This window comes from Zalophus californianus, chromosome 9, assembly GCF_009762305.2.
Source record: "Zalophus californianus isolate mZalCal1 chromosome 9, mZalCal1.pri.v2, whole genome shotgun sequence".
NCBI lineage: Eukaryota > Metazoa > Chordata > Mammalia > Carnivora > Otariidae > Zalophus > Zalophus californianus.
Window position 1 is genome coordinate 9,974,802 of NC_045603.1, and position 11,303 is coordinate 9,986,104.

The following is an 11,303-nucleotide window of genomic DNA, read 5'->3' on the forward strand; positions in this document are numbered from 1 at the left end:
ATTGGAAGTTGTTGGCATGGGGAAGCCGGAGGATTAATCTGTTGGAGACGTAGAAAATGGATAAAGGAAATAACACTGGCATCAGGGAGACATTTTAGGAAACAGTTACAAAAATTAAACTGAGATGGTAAATACTGAGACTGGAGTAGCAGTGAAATAGACATTTCAAGAAGGTGGTTAAGAATTGGTGTGAGATTGAATAAAAACAGAAGAAGAGCCACAGGTGACTATTGACAAAGTTCTCTAACCTGTGAAAGGAGATTATATTTGTATCATGATCAGGAATGAGGAAATGGTTAATAGAGATTAAGGCTTTTACCTGGGAAGGTTTGTGTATTAGTTTGCTAGGACTGCCATAACCAAATACCATAAACTGGATGGCTTAAACAACAGAATTTTATTGTCTCACAGTTCTGGAGGCTATAAGTCCAAGGTCAAGGTTGGTTCCTTCTGAGGTCCATGAGGGAGAATCTGTTCCCTGCCTCTTCCGTAGCTTCTGCTGGTTTTCTGGTGACCTTCAGCATTCCTTGGCTTGTAGAAAAATCACCCCATCTCTGCCTTCATCTTCACATGACATTCTTACTATGTGTATGTCTTTGTGTTCAAATTTCCCCCTTTTATAAGGATACCAGTCATGTTGGATTAGATGTCCACCCTACTCTAGTGTGACCTCAATTTTACTAATTACATCTATAATGACCTTATTCCAAAATAAGGTCACATTCTGAGGTGTTAGGGGTTAGGACTTCAATGTGTGAATTTTAGTGGGGAAAGGGACCCATAGCAGTCAGTAAGAATCAGGTAAAGTCAAGGGTCAAACACTGTTGGCCCATAACCTCCTCAGGAGCTTCCCAGGGGTAATCTGAAATCAGCCCCCATGGGTGGAGGGCAGGGAGAGCCTGAAGAAAGAGGCAGACCCCTCTCTTGGTGGGTGGCCATTTTAATAAGCAAAGGGAACTTACGTATGAGGCTTGTCTCAGGCAGCAGCAAGACAAGTTTGGATCCGTGCACCCGCCCACCAAATCTTAAAAGTTTATGGAGAGGCCTTAACTGGGTTCAGTCACATTGAGAAAACCAAGAACACCATACAGGTGTTCTCAACACCACACTATTTCAAGTCTATCCTTAGAAAAATGGGAAGGGCGCCTGGGTGGCTCAGCTGGTTAAGCGACTGCCTTCGGCTCAGGTCATGATCCTGGAGTCCCGGGATCGAGTCCCACATTGGGCTCCCTGCTCAGCAGGGAGTCTGCTTCTCCCTCTGACCCTCTTCCCTCTCTTGCTCTCAGTCTCTCATTCTCTCTCTCTCAAATAAATAAATAAAATCTTTAAAAAAAAAATAAGAGTTTGGGCGCCTGGGTGGCTCAGTTGGTTAAGTGACTGCCTTCAGCTCAGGTCATGATCCTGGAGTCCCGGGATCGAGTCCCCCCTCGGGCTCCCTGCTCAGCGGGGAGTCTGCTTCTCCCTCTGACCCTCTTCCCTCTCGTGTTCTCTGTCTCTCATTCTCTCTCTCTCAAATAAATAAATAAAATCTTAAAAAAAAAAAAAAGAAAAATGGGAAAGACAAGCGAAACCCATACTCCAAGGATGGGGGAGGGGGTAAGGAGCTCCAATTGCCTGAGTCTGGCTCACAGGTCAACAGGCATTCATGTCTTCTCAATGACCTCCCCTAACAAACACCAGGATGCACAAGACACAATCTGTACTCAATACAGGCTACAGTTAGAAACATGTAAGTCAAGATCTAGGGAAACCTAGTATCTACTTAGAAAATGAAGAGGGTGAAATAGAATATTTCTACAATTCCTTTCTAACTTTCCTGTTCAATCATTCCTTAAACAGAAAAGAAAAAAACAAGGATAGAAAGCCCAATTAGAATAGGGTGGCCAAGCCAAAAATAGGGAATACGATAGACTAAACACCTGAGAAGGGATACCTTTTATGGCGAAAAGAGGGATTGGGATCTTGGACACCAAGCTGCACCCGGTCAAGTCTTCTTCACCTGACTCTGGCTTGGATATAGTGAATGTTTATAATTTTTTGGTTGTACAGTTTCCATTTTTCTATTATAATAACATCCTGGTTTTCTTTTAAAGAGTTATCTCTCCCCAATTCATGTAGTCTATCCTGAGACATTGCATACTGAGTGATAGTTGCAAGGTTTGAAACATGGGTTAGAAGCCACTCATTTGTACAGTAACAGCAGGGTGGCGGAGCCAGCAGCAGTGGCAGTGACCTGGCAGTCTGTTCCTGCTACTAGACTGCAGGTTTCTGACTCCTCAACTGCAGTGTTGTTCAAACTCCTGTCCATCCCCACGGTGGTTTTCCAGCCTCCTGCCAACTCAATGACTCCTAATGTCCTTCTGACAAATTTTCCTTTGCTTCAATTAGCCAGAGTTGCACTATACATGCTACTTGCAATCTAGAACTCCAACCAAGGCACAGAGAAAGTGATTCCCAAATGCTGCTTCAGGGAAATGGAGAAAAAAGCCAGAAAGGGCTTGCTTAACACCCAGATGAGAGATTCCTCATTATTCATACTCTTCATATACTCTTCTATACCAGTCTTTTTTGTTTTGTTTTGTTAAGTAGGCTCCATGCCCAGTGTGGAGCCCCATGCAAGGCTTGAACTCATAACCCTGAGATCAAGACCTGAGCTGAGATCAAAAGTCAGACACTTAACCGACTGAGCCACCCAGGTGCCCCAGTCTTTAATATATTAAAAGGAAATTTGGGGGATGCCTGGGTGGCTCAGTCGGTTAAGCATCTGCCTTTGGCTCAGGTCATGATCCTAGGGTCCTAGGATCGAGTCCCGCATCGGGCTCCTTGCTCAGCGGGGAGCCTGCTTCTCCCTCTGCCTGCCACTCGCCCTGCTTGTGCACTCTCTCTCTCTGATAAATAAATAAAATCTTTATAAAAAAAAGGAAATTTGGGATTTTACTTGGCCAAATATAAAAGAAAAACTGAAAATAATGGTGTCTTAAACAAAATCAAGGTTTATATTTCTCTCATTGACAAGTAATCTGAAGCCAGGCAGTCCAGAGATGTTATGGTACCTCTGCTTTGTCCTTGGGGCCCCTACTTTGTCATCAGGCTTCTGTCTTTCTGCTTGACCATTCTCGCTCTTGGTTTCCATCCTCAGGGTCACCTTATGGCCTAAGATAGTGCTTGGAACTCTTGTCAGAGAAACCAAGCTGGAGGAAGAAAGATGAAAGGCAGAAGGGCAGAAAAAAAAAGGTTCCTTCCAGCTGAGTCAGCCCCTGTGAAGCAGCCCTCCCACACACTTCTGCTTGTATCTCATTGGTCTGAACTCAGTCACAAAGCCATATCTACACACAAAGAAGTAGGGAACTAGTCTTTTGTTCTAGACAGCAATATGCCCAGCTAGAACTGAGAGTTCTATAATTAGGGGGGAAAGGGAGAACAGTTGTTGGGTAAGCAATTAGCAGTCTCTACCACAAAATCTTTTACTTCCTCAGCAAAGACAAACTCATTGAAGGTCTGTTATATACAATGCAGGGCATTTCAGGAGTTTTCTATTTGTACCAGTAGAGCTGGTTGAGGAATATATCAGTTAGAATGCCTTCGGCTGTGGAGCACCTGGCTGGTTCAGTGGGTGGAGCATGAGACCCTTGATCTCAGAGTCGTGAGTTCGAGCCCCACATCAGATGTAGAGAGTACTTAAAAAAAAAAAAAGAATGCCTTCAGCAGCAAGTAACAGAAAACCCAACTCAAAGGAACTTAAGCAATGAGGAAATATGCCTTCTCATATAATTAAAAGTCCAGAAGTTGACCTTAATTAATTAACTAGTCAGTTCATTAATATAATTAATATAGTACTTAAGTTAATAGCAACTATATATTGTCATTAAGGGTCCAGGTTCTTTCTGTTTCTTCACTTTCCCATCCTCAGTGCTGGTTCATTCTCCAAAAGCTCCCCTCATGGTCAAAAGATGGTTATAGGGTTCTGCTTCACATCCTAATATGACAACATCTAGATAAAAGAGCAAGGAAACAACCCAGTCACACAGCTGCCTTCAGCTCACGGGTTGGCTGGAGGGTCTAAGATGGCTTCACCCATGTGTCTGGGGTCATGGCAGGGATGGATAAAAGGGTGGGACTTCTCTCTGTCATCATTCAGTTGTCTAGCCTGAGTTTCTACATGGTACCTGGGTTCCAGAAAGGCAAGTGCTTATCAAGCTTCTACTTGTCTCATGCTTACTAATGTCCTATTGGCCAAAGCAAGTCATGCACCAAGCCCAGAGTCATTGTGGGAGGGGACTACACATGAGCTTGAATGCCAGGAGCTATGGTTCTTTGGAAGTCATCAGCGTAACAGTATTCTACAGGGTACTATGTTGGGCCTTTGTAGGTAGGGAGAATTCATCTTCAAGAGCTTACAGTATGGTCCGAAACATGAGACACAAGCTATTAGAAAGTTAAATAGCAACACAGGATTTAAATAACATTTTAAGACTATGTAAGTCTAAACGCAGACACAGAGAAAGGAGTTTCGACCTGGGAAAGCTAGTTGGAATTTTCTCAAAAGGTCTCATATGGTGGTGAATGTTCCATACCTCAGGGTCAGGCCTTCAGCCTTCATCTTCAATGTATTTAGTTCTCCAGTATTGATTAATTTCTAGAGAAATAGCTCCTTCTGACTAAGCACACAAGCTGCCAAGTAGAGTATACCAGAATGCCAGTGATATTGAAGAATGGACTATAATGGCAAGCTGATCAGATGTCAAGATTGACCTACACTACCCATGGCCTCAGTGAGCAAGTTCAAATGAAGCTAAAGTTGTTTGATGAATATGGAATCAGAGTAGGGTTGCTTGATGTCCACAATAGCCAAAATATGGAAAGAGCCCAGATGTCCATTGACAGATGAATGGATAAAGAAGATGTGGTGTGGGGTGCCTGGGTGGCTCAGTCATTAAGCGTCTGTCTTCGGCTCAGGTCATGATCCCAGGGTCCTGGGATCGAGCCCTGCATCAGGCTTCCTGCTCAGAGGGAAGCCTGCTTCCCCCTCTCCCACTAACCCCTGCTTGTGTTCCCTCTTTCACTGTATCTATCTCTGTCAAATGAATAAATAAAATCTTTAAAAAAAAGAAAAAAGAAGGTGTGGTGTATGTATGTGTGTATAAATATATGTATATACACACAAGCAGTGGAATATTACTCAGCCATCAAAAACAATGAAATCTTGCCATTTGCAATGATGTGGATGGAACTAGAGGGTATTATGCTAAGCAAAATAAGTCAATTAGAGAAAGACAAATATGTGATATGATACTCCACTCATATGTGGAATTTAAGGAATTTTAACAAAACAGATGAACATAGGGCAAGGGAGGGAAAAAATAAGATGAAAACAGGGACACATGGGTGGCTCAGTCGGTTAAGCGTCTGCCTTCGGCTAAGGTCATGATCCCAGGGCCTGGGACTGAGTCCCACATTGGTCTCCGTGCTCAGCGGGAAGCCTGCTTTTCCCTCTCCCTCTGTTGCTCTCCCTGCTGTTCTCTCTCTCTCTCTCTGTAAAATAAATAAAATCTTAAAAAAAAAATAAGATGAAAAGAGAGAGGGACACAAACCATAAGAGACTCTTAACTATAGGGAACAAACTGAGGGTTGCAGGAGGGGAAGTGGGTGGGGGATGCTGTAACTGGGTGATGGGCATTAAGGAGGACACTTGATGTAATGAGCACTGGGTGTTATATGCGACTGATGATTCACTATATTCTACTGTAATACTAATAATACAATATATGTTAATTGAATTGAAATTTAAAAATCTTTTTAAAAAGAAGCTGTATCCCAGAACAATAAAAAAAATAAGATTGCTTGAATATAAGCCTTGAATTATTAATGGGCTCGAGGGCCCACTACATCCATCCTCATTCATTCATTCATATGTACATTTTAAATGTATTATGGACTATTTAAGACAAAAAGGATAAAAAATAATGCAGCTGGTACTTGTAAAATGAAATATTACCAATAAAATTGAAGGCCCCTGAATATCCCCTAGGATTGAATCTCTTTCCTCCCCAACAGAATTAATCATTTTTCTGAATTTGTTGTCAAACACTCCCATACATTTCTTTGTTCTTACATTACATATATGTGCATCCCTAAGTTATAAAACATACTGCCTCGTATTCCACCAATATTGAGACATCAGTTAGTTGCCAAGTACAACAGATATAGATAGGAATGATTAATCAAGACAGTCCCTGAGGCGTGGACTTACAGGGAAAATCACCCAAATAATTACAAATGTGGCTTAGAGCTACAAAGCAAAAGTACAGGTAGCTATGAGAGTTCTCACTCAGGGAACTGCCTTTCTGGGGTTAACCTGAGCAGGTTTGGGGCAGGTACAAAGACCTGCCAGGTAGTCTGGACACTCACATTGTCTTGACAAGGCACCCTCTACCTTGGGTAGCTTTTGGATGGCTGCTTTGCCAACCTTTCCTCCACTCCCTTCTTCAAGTAGTTTCACTCCTCGGCAGAGAGCAAAAAGCCTGTCCTGAACACTACAATCCCAATTCAATTCACAAGTACTGCCAAGAGAGTCAACTCCCGCATTTCCCAGTCTCAGAACTGGTCTTTGCAGCAATTTCAGTAGGTAGAGGAGGTAAAGCCATGTAAATCTACTTACACTGACTTATTTACTCTGGGCAGGAGCCCATTTGGGAGGGAAACCCCTGTAAATTCTCAAACATATGTGCCTAGAATTATATATATATATATACACAAAAGCAAAAGTCTCGAGTCGAGTTGTTGCTTTGGCCAGACCAGGACGTGTGGCCCGCCGCACCCGCTCTTTGTGCCCCGTCGCTCCCGCCCGCCTGCAGGATGGCCCACAAGCAGATCTACTACTCAGACAAGTACTTCGACGAGCACTACGAGTACCGGCACGGCATGTTACCCAGAGAACTTTCCAAACAAGTCCCGAAAACCCATCTGATGTCTGAAGAGGAGTGGAGGAGACTTGGTGTCTAACAGAGTCTAGGCTGGGTTCATTACATGATTCATGAGCCAGAACCACATATTCTTCTCTAGACGACCTCTTCCAAAAGAGCAACAAAAATGAAGTCTATCTGGGGATCGTCAATTAAATCTTTTTCAAATTTAATGTATATGTGTATATAAGGTAGTATTCAGTGAATACTTGAAAAATGTACAAATTGTTGATCCATCCCCGTGCATGAGCTGTATTCTTCACAGCAACAGAGCTCAGTAAATGCAACTGCAAATAGGTTACTATAAGGTGTTTAAGATAAAATTTCTTCTAGTTGGTTTTTGTCTTAATATAAGTGCCTGTTTGACTTTACCTGTTACTTTTGTTAAATAAAGTTTGCATGTTTCTTTAAAAAAAAAAAAAGCAAACATCTCCCCTTTTGACTCTACCCAGTACCAATCTAAACCACCCCTGGATCAGGTAGAGAGAGAGAGAGAGAGAGAGAGAGAGATAATGTGTGTGTGTGCGTGTGTGTGTTTAGGCGTGGTGTCCTTGTTTGACGAAGTCCTTCCTAAGAGATAACCCTGATGCTAGTTGGTTTTCCTCCAAGTGTGTGCAAACTATATTTTGCCTCTGTGATCAAAATTATGTAAACACCAGAGCTTTCCTTCTCATTATATAATACCTTAGAGACACTGGTTGGTGTTTAACTGACCCATCGATGTTTTCACTGTCTTTGTCCTTAAGTTCCGATTTTTGGTGCCAGCCCGTTTTTCTTCACATTAATAAGTCTATGTATTTCCAAAGTACAATTGTAATTCTTAAGTGCAATTCTAAATGTACAATTAAAGTACATAATTATATACTTTCTGGTCAATTCTCTTCCTTTCCATTCTGTTCCTCAGCAGGATGTTGCCAACTCTCCTCTCAGATTCTCCACTCTGCTCAGTACCTGATCAACATCCCTATATCTGTCTGGAGAACACAGAGGAATCTATTTAAAAACATGAACTGGCCCCTCTACCTCCTGCTCAGCTGCTTTAGCATCTACCTACTCCCTCCCTTCCAGCTTATAAAGACTGACTTTTCCTCTCTAGGACTGTCAAAAGTAAACCAAGATTGCCAATCACCTGTCCTTTGGGTTTGGATTTCCCAGCAAAGACAAGGCCCTGCTGTAGTTCCAGAGACTGTCAGGGCCTCCCAAGCACCAGTGGTGCCAGTCACACAGCTCTGACAAGTCTGATCTTTAACCTCTGAGCCACACCCAGGAGAGCTCAGCGATTGGGGCCCAGCATGTGACACGGCAGATGGTCCTTGGCCACAGTGACCCAGAAGTTTGCTGGGGTCAGTTTTATGCTTCTCCAGAACTAAAAAGCTACCACGGAAATGGCCTTGGTCAGTCAGTCTGGGGTCAGTCCAAGTCTGTGATAGTTGTTTTTCTATTGCTAGCTCACAAGGAGCCCATAATGTCAGCCATACCCATACCTGGACTTCAACTGCTGAAAAGCCTGGGATTGGCCACAAACTTTGCAGCAGTGGGCATGGGTGGGGGACGGGGACTGTAGGAGTGAAGAGTAACAGAGAATTCGGGGAACCGGGAATCTAAAGAAAATTACACCCCTGTGCCTTACAATCTACTGGAACATCTCGGAATTTTCTCTGGACTGAGAACCAGTTACCTCCCACGTGGCTGCATCCACACTGACAGTCTCTGTTCTCAACCAGTATCCATCTTAAAGAGGAACTCAGCCTTCCATGGCATCTTAATGGCACCTCTGTTAAACAAACACCCCCTACTGAGCACTAGAGAACATTACTGATTTTTTTGAAGGTAAAACATTGCCTTATTGCCTCCCCCCCACTTCCCCCATGCAAAACATTTTTACACACTCTGGCTTCTCAGATTTTGCACTCCCATACACATCATTTAACACTGTCTTTAAATTCATTCATATTCAACAAACCAAAGGCTTCAGCTACTAGGATCCCTTGACTTAGAAGGCTGCTAGGGAATCAACAATTTTTTCTGTCACCAAATACATTTTTCTTGTCCTGCCCTAATTAGAAAGGTACTATTTGCTGAGGCAAAGGGCAGGGTGGATACATCATCCTGTGCATTCCAAAAGGTAAGTGCCAAGCATTTGTGTATGCAAGTGTAGTATTCGTCACACCTTGATAATTATAATCCCCCCTTTCTCATTTAGAGTCTTTAAGAGGCAGTAACACTGTTAATCTCTATGCTTGTGAGTCATTCTCTTTAATTTTTAACTATGTCACCCCTAGTGAGCTGACTATATAGTCTCAACTCTCTTCCTCCTCAGCTTGCTTGCATGCTGTGCTGAAGGGAGGAACCGAACAGCTGCCCCCATTATCTATCAAGAGAACAGAAAAAATATTGTTTCCAGGTGGTGACTAATGCCTCTAAATGCCAGAGGACAGACAGAAGATCACGTCTCTAAGTTTCCAAGCAGGGAGGGGACAGAAGTAGACCTTGAGTTTTTCTATTTGCATGTAAGGACAGGGATTAACAAAAATCACAAAAGTTGGCATAAATAAATATTTTAAATGTGGGTGAAGACTAGAGAATAGAGATTTGTTGAAGCAGGGAGGTGGTGAGAGGTTGGGGCCAGAATTTGGAAAGCCTTCAGTGTGAGACTATGAAACTAAAACTGGGTCTTCGAAGGGACATTGTGAGCAACAGAAAATTTTTAAGCAAGAGACTTATACAGAATAGTGAAGTTGAAAAACAGTGATGGTGGCATTCTGTTCTTCTAGGTCTCTCTAAAACAGAAGCCACTAACACACACATTCGACTGGAATCAATGATGGACACCTCTCGGCCAAATTTCTGCCTGGCAACAATTAACTGGATGGTGAAACACCCACTTTAGATGGAGCATGGCAACCTGGTCTGGGTTCACCTCTTTAGATTAGTGGTCTTCAAACAGTTACCCTAAGAAAATTCTGAAAACAGATTTTATGTTGACACAACTTTTTCATTGTAGGTTTAAATTGTTGTTGTTGTTGTTTTTAACTAGGCTCCACACTCAGCGTAGAGCCCAATGAGGGGCTTAAACTCACCACCTTGAGAACAAGACCAGAGCTGAGATCAAGAGTCGGATACTTAACTGACTGAGCCACCCAGGTGCCCCTCAATTGTTTTAAAGGCTGAAATTTATGACATGGTGAAGTATTGACATTTTAACATGAAACTATCACATCCACGTCACTCTTTTAAATGTATCCCAATGGAATTTAAATACCATAGCAGTTTGATAGCCAACATCATCCTTTAAAAATACATGAATAGGAGGGCCCCTGGCTGGCTCAGTCGTTAGAGCATGTGACTCTTGATCTTGGTGTTGTGGGTTCAAGCCCCACACTGGGTGTAGAGGTTACTTAAAAATAAGAAAATCTTAAAATAATAAAAATACATGAATAGGCTCTTCTTTAAGAGTTGGACATTTTTGGGGCGCCTGGGTGGCTCAGATGGTTAAGCGTCTGCCTTCGGCTCAGGTCATGATCCCGGGGTCCTGGGATCGAGTCCCGCATCAGGCTCCCTGCTCCTTGGGAGCCTGCTTCTCCCTCTGCCTCTCTCTCTCTCTCTGTCTCTCATGAATAAATAAATAAAATCTTTAAAAAAAAAAAGAGTTGGACATTTTATATGGTTCTATTTTCTCTTTGAACTCTTATTTTCTTTCCAGAATTTTATCCCATATTTTTATATCAAATTTGTTATTCATCATTTATTTCTGTCACACAGAATTGTGTGGAAAATATTAAATATTTAATATTTAATAATATAATAATATATAATATATAATATATAATATAATAGTATATATAATATAATACAATAATAATTTAATATAAATTATAATTTAATAATAAAATAAAAATATTAAAATTTTTTTTCTCATTTCTTTTCTTTTTTAAGATTTTACTTTTTTATTTGAGATTGAGTGAGAGAGCAAGCACAAGCAGGGTGGGAGGGCAGAGGGAGAAGGAGAAGCAAACTCCCTACTAAGCCAGGAGCCTGATGTAGGGCTCGATTCCAGGACCCTGGGATCGTGACCTAAGCCAAAGGCAGATGCTTAACCAACTGACCTACCCAGGTGCCCCTTTTTTCTCATTTATTATGATCCTAAGGCTCTACATATTAAAATTCTTCTGGATTAAGTTACCGTAATAATTACTATTAGAACACAAACAAAGCAAAATAAATATATTAAAATTCTTAAGGGGCGCCTGGGTGGCTCAGTCGTTAAGTGTGTGCCTTCAGCTCAGGTCATGATCCCAGGGTCCTGGGATCGAGCCTCCCATCGGGCTCCCTGCTTGGTGG

General features: G+C 42.1%; 1 pseudogene; it reads left to right on the forward strand.

The window, feature by feature from the left end:
* The first annotated feature begins 6,855 nt into the window (after positions 1–6,855).
* LOC113921258 lies at positions 6,856–7,093 on the forward strand (annotated as a pseudogene).
* The last annotated feature ends 4,210 nt before the right edge of the window (positions 7,094–11,303 follow it).